Source organism: Gobius niger (genome assembly GCF_951799975.1).
Source record: "Gobius niger genome assembly, chromosome: 15".
Classification (NCBI taxonomy): domain Eukaryota; kingdom Metazoa; phylum Chordata; class Actinopteri; order Gobiiformes; family Gobiidae; genus Gobius; species Gobius niger.
The window spans coordinates 22,986,408-22,998,359 of NC_136866.1; the positions used below are offsets into that span (position 1 = coordinate 22,986,408).

General features: G+C 42.8%; 1 protein-coding gene across 2 annotated transcripts in view; it reads right to left on the reverse strand.

Moving 5' to 3' along the window:
- Positions 1–11,309, reverse strand: part of klhl29 (kelch like family member 29) — a 591,085-nt gene extending 579,776 nt beyond the window's left edge. For both annotated transcript variants that reach the window (XM_079572681.1, XM_079572682.1), the window contains exon 1: positions 10,954–11,309. The gene's annotated coding sequence lies outside the window, so the exon portion shown is untranslated. The remainder of the gene's footprint in view (positions 1–10,953) is intronic.
- Between the last annotated feature and the right edge of the window lie 643 nt (positions 11,310–11,952).

Here is an 11,952-nt window from a genome sequence, read left to right on the forward strand (position 1 = left end):
TTTAATATAGAAGGTGCAGTTACACATATGACCTGAGGTGGCAGTAGTGAGTACAAAATGGCCAACTTGTCCCTTTAATGGTATTTCAATGCCCAAATACCATCTTTTCAATGCCACAAATAAAATAAAAGTCTCAAAAACAATCAATTGAACCGAGCTGTGAAAATACATTTCAGAAAATATGACACAAAGGACAACTTTTGAGAAAAACAATTGTGTACAATTTCATCCAGAACTGCAGTCTTTTTGTATTTTCAACAAACTCATGCTGTAAACATAGTCAAGCATATAATTTTTTTCATTAGATTTAATGCTATTTTGAATCCAATTGAATGTTTTTAGTTACATTTAAGGCTTTTAATTTTTGCACAACTACTAAAATGGCTGAATGCTTATTACTGCTCTGTAGAGACCCAGTAACATGTAATGCTAATAGCTATAAATCAATGTCTGTGTGTGTTGACAAAAGCAAGAAGGTCATGGCTCGGGTGACTATACAAATTTGCTCGTCGGGCTGTGATTCACTTTGAAATATTATATAAAAGCAGGTGCATGTTTGCGTGGGCCAGTGTCTGGTGCACAGTGCATAATGGTCCATACCAGAGCAGGCTGTAGGTTTTATTACAGATGACGCTTATTCCAAAGTGAGGCTAAGCTAGTAAAGCACACCTTATTAAAATGACTGAGCATCGTAAAGCATGCGTCGAGGGAGCAGTGGATGTCTGATAAGCACTGGGTAGAAATATGCCCGTAGCCGCCGCGGTAATGGGCATAAACAAGGACTCTGTGGCGGGAGTTGGGACGGAGGGAGCAGCAGACAGATTTTCAAAGTCCAAACAGCGCCTTGTATACGCGTAAAGCCGACCCGTCGAGCCGTCGTATGTGTCTAACAGGCTTAACCTTGCCCCCCGTGGAGACGCACTCGGCGGGGGGTCCCACAGACGCTGCCCCGGTCTGGCCGAATCGAGGGGGTGCAGACGTGCTAGCAGCTAGCGGCAGATGGGGGGGGTACAGTACGGGCAGGAATGCAGGAGAACTTGTGGCATGTGCTGGAATCTGAGTGGAAGGCACACTGCTAAACGTGGCAGCCAAAGATCTTTAATAAAACTATGAATAGGACGTGACGCTCATTAATGTGGCGGCCATCTTGTGATTGGTCGGTGAGGCTAATGCTAATAGTGAGTCGGATAAAAATGGGAAGATGTTTTCCATTGATAAAAGTAAGAATTTGAGATACAGTTGAGGTAAGACATTTTTACTCTGAAAAAAAATTGTTTTGTAAATAATACATTTTTGTTTCTACAGTTGTGTATTCACTGACTCAAGTTCACTTGCTAAATATTGATTGTGGTCATAAAAACTAAATGGCTGTTAGGGAAGGAGCAATGGCAATCTACCATTTTCTTCCCTTCTGTGACTTAAAGGTGCATTGTGCAACTTTTGATGTGGAAAACAAACTGTGGAAAACATATTGATATTTGACCTTGTAGTGACCCAGCGGCTGTATGATTTGTTAGCATGGCCAGTGTTCTCGACAGCGCAATTTCAGTGTAAGGGCCCCCTACGCTACGCTTCTTTCGTCCCTCACGCTGTGTTTCAACCAATGTAGGGGGATTTTCTGGTGTTAGAAAGTAAAAATGTCTTACCTGAGATACGAGACCATTTACTGTATCTCAAATTCTGACGTTCTATCATTGAAAACCGTGTTCCCATTTAGCATTAGCTTTCCTTTTTGAATCGATGCCATCATAATAATACCTGATTTAAATGTAATATTTCAAGCCCCCTAAATTTCAACCCCCCTACAGTACTCGCGCCCTCACACACAAATATGAACTTTTTTTCCCCACATAAAAGTTATATAAAGCACCTTTAAAAGGAACAGGCCACCATTTTTCCATACTGTGATATGTTCTTAACTGAGCTTAGACGAGTTGTACCTGCCTGGTCTTTGTGGTCTCTCCCAGTATATTTCTATAGCTCCAAACGAGGGTGAAGTTGGAAGCAACCACGCTCCTCCACGGGCACACACAAAGACCAGACAGATGCGTATCAACTCATCTAAGCTCAGGTAAGAACATATCACAGTATGGAAGAACTGTGTGCCCGCAGTCACGCAAAACGACCAAAGATGTTGTTAGCATTTGGCCACTCCCAGTATATTCCTATAGCTCCAAATGGGGTGAAGTTGGAAGTGACCATGCTCTTCCACGGTCACGCATAAAGACTAGACAGGGACGTATCAACTCGTCTAAGCTCAGGTAAGAACATATCTCAGTATGGAAAAACGGTGGCCTGTTCCTTTAAGAATAGATAAACTTTGCTTAATGCTATGTAATAAAATGCAATACAATTGTAAAAAGGTCAAATGTTTGCATTTATATGGTGTAAATATACACAGTCCATAATACAGTGATGAATAGTATGAAACAAATGCAAATATACATGTTAGCCAAATACAATAAAAAAAGAGTAGAAAAAATACAAATAAAAACAATAAACAAAAGCTCAGTCAGTATTTAGAAAAAAAGTCATGAAATCAACAGATCTAAGAAAAAAAAAAGGATACAAAAATGGTTCAAAAGGCCAGTCACAATATGGCCGCCAGAATAGCCATTCATTCCAATGTGTTACTATGGCGATGTGTTATCCAGAGTTTTATCAAATGCGAAATTTCCTAATTTTTGCACGCCCGATCAAAGAAGCAAAGCTCGACCTTTTCCTCTCCTTACGCACATTCCCGCCACGCAGTTGTATTAGATTCCAAACACCTGCCGTACCTAAACGCTCCACGCAATGCTCTTGTTTGATCACCGGAGAAAATATTACTCTGCCGAACGTCTCAACATCCCTCACAATTATATCCGAGAGCAACATCCGAGTGTGTGGGAGCTGCTGAAACGCTCGTACAAATCGCTCTAGTGAGGAAAATGAAAAAGGTTTTCGTTACGGCAGGACAATGGAGGAAGAAAATGTCCAAACGATATCTGTTTTGCTTTGAATGATTTTAAAGGCAGGCTATACGGGGTGAATTATTGGGGGGGAAAGTCGGTAAAAGGCAATGACTGTGGAGTAACATTAGCCGAAAAATCTTCTTAAAAGTAGTAAAGACAAGAGAAAATCCATCTAATACAGTGTAACATCAGAATAATTGCCTCGATCCCTGCTGGATAGTAATGGAAATAAGGCGACATCAGCGAGCATAAAACAGTAGGATATTTTCAATCTTTTACTGATAGTTCAATCTAAAAGCAACACGTATCCAATGTCAGCAAATTTCAAAGATTAGTTAGCATTTCATTTATAAATATATGAAAAAGCCTACGCGGCCAGCATATGCATATTTCCTCTCACATCGACTCGTAAGATAAATAGATTGGCAACTATCGAAGCAATTTGCAGCGGCATTCGCGAGCAGCTATAGCACTGATATGTATTTTCCCCACAGGAAGACAGCTACAAAAATCACAGCTGTAATGTAATGGCTAAGTAATGGCTCCATCTCACACCAGCCTCCCACAGTGCTGCTCTTCTGCTTCGAGACATCATCGAGAGCTGAGGTTTCTCTCCTTTTTCACGGTGCTCTCAGCTTTCTGTTTGGGGACAGCGAAAACTAAAGTCCAGGAATAGTAGGGATTTCATCTACTATGCCCCACATCACCCACGTTAATAATAGTCAAAGATTAATCTATGTATTAATGATTAATGGCGCAGTGACTTGTAGATCAGTCTGGTTATTATGACAATTTCCAACTGTGAAGGTTAGGATAATTAGTTAAGAGGATAATGACTATATCGGCTTATCGTTTAATCTCTTAACCCCCACCTGAACGGAGTACATTTTCTCCTGTTCAGCATGACCCAAATCTAAAAGCTTCTTGAAACAAATTGCAAGGAAAATTTGAATGAAAACGCAACATAAAAGCCACAAAGGAGGGACAAAAAACATGACCAAAAGGTGACTAAAAGCCACAAAAGTAACAAAAATGCGATGAAAGACTGACAAAAAACACAACAAAAAAAGCAATGAAAAAAAGGGTTTTAGCTTTCAAATAAGGCGTTACAAAGGCCTAGCTCTCCAGTCGGGAAGCTATATGCTCAGCTATAGTCACTACTGCCACCTCAGGTCTTACGTGTAACTGCAGTTTCCATATTAAAGGGATAGTTAAGGATTTTTGACATAGGGCCTCATTTCCTAGTTATCCAGAGTGTTGCTGATTTCTGGAGATATTTTTTTTGTAATTCATGCAGTCCTTATGTTTGAAGAGCTACGTGGCACTACGCTAGTGCAAGGCTAGCGCATTTCTATGGTATCAGCTAGCCTGCATTAAAAACAGTCTGACCCGCTCCACAGTGAGGCAAATCACTTATAACACCAGACTAACGATAGAAATGTCTGTGGTGATAGAATAATTTTTGAAATATCCCTTTAAGCTCGTGCATGACGGCACTTCGGACATTAAGTAACACCTTTTTGAGTGACAGTGCCGGATTTTAGAGGCAGTTGCGGTGAATAGGTCACTCTACACATTATATTGGTACATTGCTGGAACATGTGGGGGAGGAAAATACTTCATTTTAAGATTTGGGTAAAGCTGAACTGGAGAAAATGGGCTAATGTTCAGTTTCATCTTCTTTTTCAATCTAAAATAGTCCCTGCACCCCTGATTGGGAAACATCGGCCTATGTCATTATAACAAACAAGCAATACTTTACCCTGACTGAATTGAATAAGAACAATAAGCACGAGTTGAGTTTTCAATGGTTAATTTAAATGCTACTATATCAGTCAGATGTCGTGTAAAACAAACTGCAAATGGCCGACACATTTTAAAAGTTTCCTCTTTTGTTCAAACCAATCAGGACCAAAACAAGCATTAACTATATCAAGAGTCATTTATGTTGCGCATCAGAACATCCAAGCGACAACTAAACCGAGAGAGAAAGAAGGTGTTGCAGACGCATGTGGTTAACCTTTACCAGCGCATAAGCTGAATAAACAAACTTCCACTACTCGCGCTCTGGCTGTCACTCCCAGCTCTCAAAATGCGCTGGCTGTTTTGCTGTTGAGAAAAGTTTAAGTTTCCGCAGAAGTGCCAAGTCTTCCTCTTCTCTCCGTCTGTCTACCTGTTTAGCTAAAACCGGTAAAGTATATAGCATTAAAGCAGCACCGAGGGGGGGGGGGGGGGGGGGGGACACTAGAGCTCATGGAAACTGTAGTTCAAATATGTTTGCAGTTTAACACAGAAATCATCTTATGTGAGGAACCTCGGGGTGATGGTTGACCCACTGTTTAAATTTGACAAACATATAAACTCGGTCATCAAGTCCAGCTCTTTAGTCCTACATTCCTCGACATGACTTTGAAAAGGCAATCCGTGCATTTGTAGCATCGGGTCTGGATTATTGTGATGCCTTGTATATTGGACTGGACCAGCGCTCCCTGCAGCGCCTGCAGAGTGAACAAAATGCTGCAGCCCGCCTCCTGACTGAAACAAAGAGGCGTGGGCACATCACTCCTGTCTTCTGCTCCTTACACTGGCTCCCTGTCAGCTTTCCAGTTCAATCTAAGGTTTTGTGGATTGTTTTTAAACGTCTCCACTCCTTGAGCCCGCCTCATTTGAGTGATCTGTCGGGACTTTATACTCCATCCAGAGCCTTGAGGTCAGCTGACCAGCTCCTGTTGGATGTTCCTAAAAGTCGGCTAAGAACGAGAGGTGATAGAGCAGGGGTGTCAAACTCAGAAATTCAGCTCCCACGGTGAGTCGCGGGCCGTATATAATAGAGAAAATGTTTCCAATAAATGAATAATAATAAGCTGTGATTTGGTAAAAGCCCCAACTTGACTGTAGCTTCATTAATAACAACGGCTTACACTTGTATTGCACTTTACAAGCCTGTTATTATTCATTGTCTCCACACTCGGTGGTGGTAAGCTGTTCTTGAAGCCACAGTCACCCTGGGGCAGACTGTCCATTTACCACGTGGCTATATAATGTGTTGTTCATATCCTGAGCTCTTATTGTGTCAGTGCCCTCTGCTGGACATGTGTGGCACTCTTTCCTTTTTTAAAATTTAATGCCCCCTAGTGGCTAGAATGAGCACTCTGGTTATTCTTTAAAAATGCATAACATAAGGAATGGGCTAGAGACGTACTTTTTTTTCTTCTACATACTCTGGAATTTATGTTCTACAGGGCAGGGGCTGGATTAAATCATCTTGCGGGCCGGATCAGGCCTGCGGGCCGTATGTTTGACACCCCTGTGAGAGAGCCATCTCTGTGGCAGCGCCTCGACCTTGGTACAGTCTCCCTTTGTCTGTCAGGTCCTCTCAGTCTGTGGAACAGTTCAAGTCCCGACAGAAAACACACCTCGTCTCCCTGGCCTTCAATACGAGCAAACTGTCCTGTTATCTTTTATTTGTATTTTATATCTATATGTGACATGTTGCTATTGTGAAGCACTGGTCGACTGCCGTTGCTTTAAATGTGCTATACAACTAAACTTGAAATGAATTGAGCTTTAATTAAAAGAAAAACGTAAAGCCTGTATAAAATTACATGGCCTTGAGCTACATGCTGTAATTTGCTGACCAGAACAACAGAGGTGGCTTTGCGCTTGGCCTTTGCTAATAGGATAAATGCCTCTGGGTAATTTCTAAATGAATTCCTCAGGCCAAAGCAGCTCCCCGCGCCGACCTAAATCACATCGATATATAGTAGGATTAGCCCTGACTGAGTTTTACGGCACGGACGGCACAGACTACAACGGAAAAATTTTGCTGGAGCTTCAAGACGCACGGACCTTCAAAGCGCTGGTGACGGGGTAAATGGCCGCTATTTGATAACTATTCCGAGGAAAAGCAGAAGAGATCCTACGTCACAGCTTACAACAACGCGGAGGGGAAAGACAAAGAGATCAACCAGCCAGAGCACGAACACACACACATCTCTACCTGCAGTACATCAACAAGATCAAGGCGAAACAAAGCTTTATCAGGAGGAAAGACCAAATTTGGTTGTTTGCAAAAGATATAACACGGCCTAAGCGATTCCAGTCTTTGCGATAAACGTGACTCGTAAAAGTTTCGACTGATTGATTGCGCAGCCCTCGGTTTCGGTGGTCTAAGGTTCTTCCTCTCGTCCTTACAATGCACCACGGAAAATAATATGGCAGTATAGAGTGCGCAGGCAGCCGTAACATGACATTGAGGCAAAGCATCCAGATGTCTTAATGTAGAAAGTGACAGTATCCCTTCATCAGGACGAGACGCCAGCAGATTTAAAAGCGGCTCTTGCCCGACTGAGCAAATAACGGAGCTTTCTCTACATATGCAAATACGTGCAATTTTCTGAGGGGCTGAGTGACTAATAATGTGATTTTTAGCCCAGTAGATTTACAGCACACTAACAACATGGAAATGGCGTGGAAGCTTTCAGTACATTGTGTAAAACCAGGCTAAAAAACTGTCCATATTTCACTACTTTTCCCTTCCTTCTATCATTTAGGTCAGTGGGTGATGAAAAAAACCCGAGAGCTCGCCGTGTCCTCCGAAGCCCCAAAACTGCCATCGTCACAGCGCGGCGTTCAACTTCATTTGTCACCTTTGCTTGTTTGAATAAAGTACACAGAGTTTGACAAATCCTTTGCAGTACTGTCAAAAAAGAAGCAGGACATGCGCAGTTTTATGTTTGGTTAGGGGCTGTTTGAATTGATTGGTCTTTTGCACGTCCAGCCTGTGTTCTATTTTGTCAAATAAAAAATCAAATACTTCCTTTGGAAACGTTATGCAAATATCCTAAGGTTTGCCCTGCAATTTGGATTATTTAAGCTGCCGCCTGACTTCATGTTGGATTTAACACTGGACACAGTTTTTTCAGCCTTTAAAAATGAGTGGCACGGTTTGGCACAAACACGCAAGGGCACATGAAACGTGACGGCGGTTTATATTTAGTACTTTCTCAATTTATAACATTATATTATTTATTTTTAAAAGGCACACCACGTAGAATTTTACTTACTAAATAAAATTGAAATACTAGCATTTATTTCATGATGGATCATTTCATCACTGGAAAAATACCTACATATGTACAAACAAACATGTGTTTTTGCTGTGAGCGGCTCAGCTCATCTAAGACATGACTGTATCTTTACCGGGAGTGGGTACGTCTCCAGCTCGTCTCCATGGAGATGTGACTAAAGTTAGTAGAATTGGAGATTAAAACAGGTTAGGTCCTCATCCAAATCCATTCTTTGATTATTCCCTGCAGTAATAGTATTTTTCTGCGTCGAGCTGGTCAGTAGGAGCATGTTTTGCACTAATGGTGACAGTCTAGTCCAAAAGTTACGCAGTGTCTCTTTAAGTGCCCGTTTTTAGACATTTGTGAGAACAATATATGTCTGTTTATCTGTCTATCTATCTATATACATACATACAGTATATATTAGGACTGGGACGATACACTTTTGTTGCGATCCTATACATATCCCGATACTGAGGGCCCGATACGATACGTACTGCGATATAATACATTCCAATGCACGGAGTACTAAATTTATGATTGTTTTGAATGAATGACTTTACTAAGAAAGTAATATTAAAAGTCTGGATCGTTTACCAATCGGCAACAAATCAGAATTTAACATCAAAAGTATTGTGATACATAATTTCCGATAACATTGCGATTAGAGCCGCACAATTTATCGCAAAAAATACCGTATGACGATATTAGGTGGTGCAATATCTGTGTTGCAAAAAAGTCAACAATACATCACAGCATCACCACAGCTTTCATCTGACTGAGATCGACACTTTTTTTTTGCAAACAAAAAATGCGCTGAATTTATAAATGTGTCAACGTTTTAGTTAAACATTTCCACACTGCCATTGCTCTGCCTGATCCCGTCAGTCCTCGGAAACTAAGCATCTATCTATCTATCTATCTATCTATCTATCTATCTATCTATCTATCTATCTATCTATCTATCTATCTATCTATCTATCTATCTATCGTCCCTGTCAGTACATGAAGGGCGAAGAGTGGACTCGGCTATACCGCGGACCCACACAGAGCCCAAACCACACAGTCTTAGCTCATCAGCTCATACTTGTTCAGAAACGCCTACATCTAAAGCCTTTAATCCCCCGCTTGATTCGCGATAGCCGGGCTGGCTGTTTAAATATCATTCGGTCCGGGTCAAGTGTTCCTCTCCTCCCTCGCCCCCCCTCACGCCGCCACATGTTACCGGCACCACAATACAGAAACGGTGCAGAGATATATTTAGCAACACACACACATATATATATACGCACACACACGCACGGGTACTTGTAAACAGCCAGTGGTGCCAACATCGGTGAGCACAGCGGCAGAACTCGTATCCCCGGTTGATATGACACTCGGATCACACGGCTAAAAGTGGAAGGCAGATTAAGTGAAATAAGACTATGATTAGCGGTGGCTTCATCTTTTCATCAGCAACTTGCTCCAGGCAGCCGAGTAAAAATAATGTCACGGAGGAGGGCAATTATTTCCAGATAGATGGATTTTTTGGGGTGTGCAAAAAAAAAACAAAAAAAAATGAATATACCAAACAGGCAGAGGGAATTGCACTCGCGCTCTACTACACATGGGCGCGGGAGTCAGGGATGACAACATGAGGGATGCTCGTTCCCGTGATGCGGCCGCACGATTTTTTGGGGTTGGAAAATATCTAATTGCGACACGGTTTGTCAAGATTCGGTTCATCGTGCAAACTTTCAACAGATCCAGGAGCATCAATATTAAAGAGGAGACTGGCATATGAACTGTCGGACGAGTACAAGAGGGCGCATTTCAGAACATGTTTGATTTAGTGGGAGGAAAAAAAGACTCAGTGAAGTTGAACTGAATGGTCGTGGTCAGAGTATTGTATTCCGAATTACTTAGGATACTTTCACGTGGATTTGCATGACACTATTCATGCATCAATTAGGCGTTTAGTTAATAATATGACTACACTTGTTGGAACGCCTGCTATGAACTCATTCAAATGGACTCAAAAAGGCTTTTTAGCAAATGCACAGGAGCATCAGATCACACCAGGTCATAAGACGCCCATCATTTGCATTAACCCATACGCGTTTTAACCCTCTATTTTATTTTCAGTCATTATTAAACATTCTTAATAATGTAATAACATGGAGCTCAAATTTAATGACTGAATACTGTGATGAAAGTAACTGCACTCTAAATATGAAAGAGTAACTTTACCAGAATGCAGTTGTTATTCTACCCAACACTATGCATATAAACACTGCCAGCCTTTGCCATTTAATAATTACAACCATTCAATTTCAGCTCAAAGCTATTTTCTAAAATTACAATATAATTGAAAAAAAACTGTAATTGCAAAATGCGATGAGAATCTGAATGCGACCCAGAGACTGGAAGTAGCCGGTGTGAACGTAGCAGACGCATGACACTGTACATTTCATTGTTGCAGCGTGCCCAGTGTTGTTTAAAACACACCCGTCGGATTTACTGTATCTTTTGGCCGACCATTAAACAGCACACGCTCCCTGACTCCCAGGTTGGCCGTGTCTTTCCTCGCTGCAGGTATAGTACGGCGTGATATTATGCTTTTGGCCGCTGTTCCCACCACGTGCTGCTGCTCTCGCGGGCGCCGTTGCTCTCACCTCCAAGGACCAATTGATATTTTCATAAGCTGCCCACTTTATCACCACTCAGGACGTGAAGTTTGATTTGCTGGAGCCTTCGCGCGCAGCATGACAGCCCAGCACGCTGCCAGCGATACTTTTCTCAGGCTAAAAAAAAAAAAAAAAAAGGGTGGTGGTGGTGGACAAGCGTTTAGAGCCCCCCCTCCTGAAATCCCACCTGACATTGAGTAGTGCCCGTGGCGTGAGAGCGCAGTGACCGCCTCCCCTCGCCATGCCCGCCTGTGCGCTTACCTCCAAGGCGCCCCTCTCTCTCGCCGCTGCCGCTGTCCCTCCTCCCGGCTTTGGTTTGTCCTTGTTCCGCTCCGGCGCTGGCTGCTGCCGCTGCTGCTGCTGTTTCTTTTACGTGCGTGCAGCTGGCTTTATCCTGGCTTGCTGATGCATTGCACGGCAGAGAGGAGAAACGCGTGCGCGCCCAATAAGAGGATGATGAGTGCGCAGGCTTGGGGGAGAGTGGTCCCCCGGTCAGCTGGAGAGTGGAGTTTGTGCACGGAGGAGAGGCTCGCTCCTGTCTCCGTGCAGTAGGTGGGTCTGAGATGTGAGCGGCTGCTGTCTCGGACGGACTGGCACACCGTGTGGCCACTTTACTCCCGATGCTGGCTGCTCCTCCCCTTTCAGTTTGTTTGCGCTCGAGTAAGCCCGGCTGCGCCCTCTGCCGGTTACTGTCAGGGACTGCAACAGATTTAACAAGCAAAGTGCACTGCTGAATTTCACCAAAAATGATAATGAATGCAAGGAGCATAGGGTAGGACAGAGATATAGCTGTAGCCAGGATTCCTCTTTACTTTCTCATTTTCCTGAACATGTCTGAGGATAGTGGATGCTGAGGGCCGGCCTGCCCTGTCTTCTTTTATCACAATCCTGTCATACATTGTCTGTAATGGTTCTCAGTCCTTCTGTCCAATTATTTTCATTGCACATATGTGGATTTATAACAATTTGTCCCTCAGCTGGGCAGTTAGGGATCCATACTATGCCGTCATTACCAAATGAATGATGCTCTCGGGTCTGGCTCGAGAGAACATTGCCATAATTGGTTTGTTTACTCCATATTCTCAGCCGTCTCAGAAAGCACCGCTTTCAGGCTTTGCATACGTGTGTAGGTGAAATGCCTGTCCAAGGGAACCCCTGAGAAGTGGCTTGGGTGACTGCCCAATTACAGATTACATGCACCCTATCCATCGCATCAAAAAAGGGAAAATAAGAGTGTTGCCATAGCAATTAACATTTCAT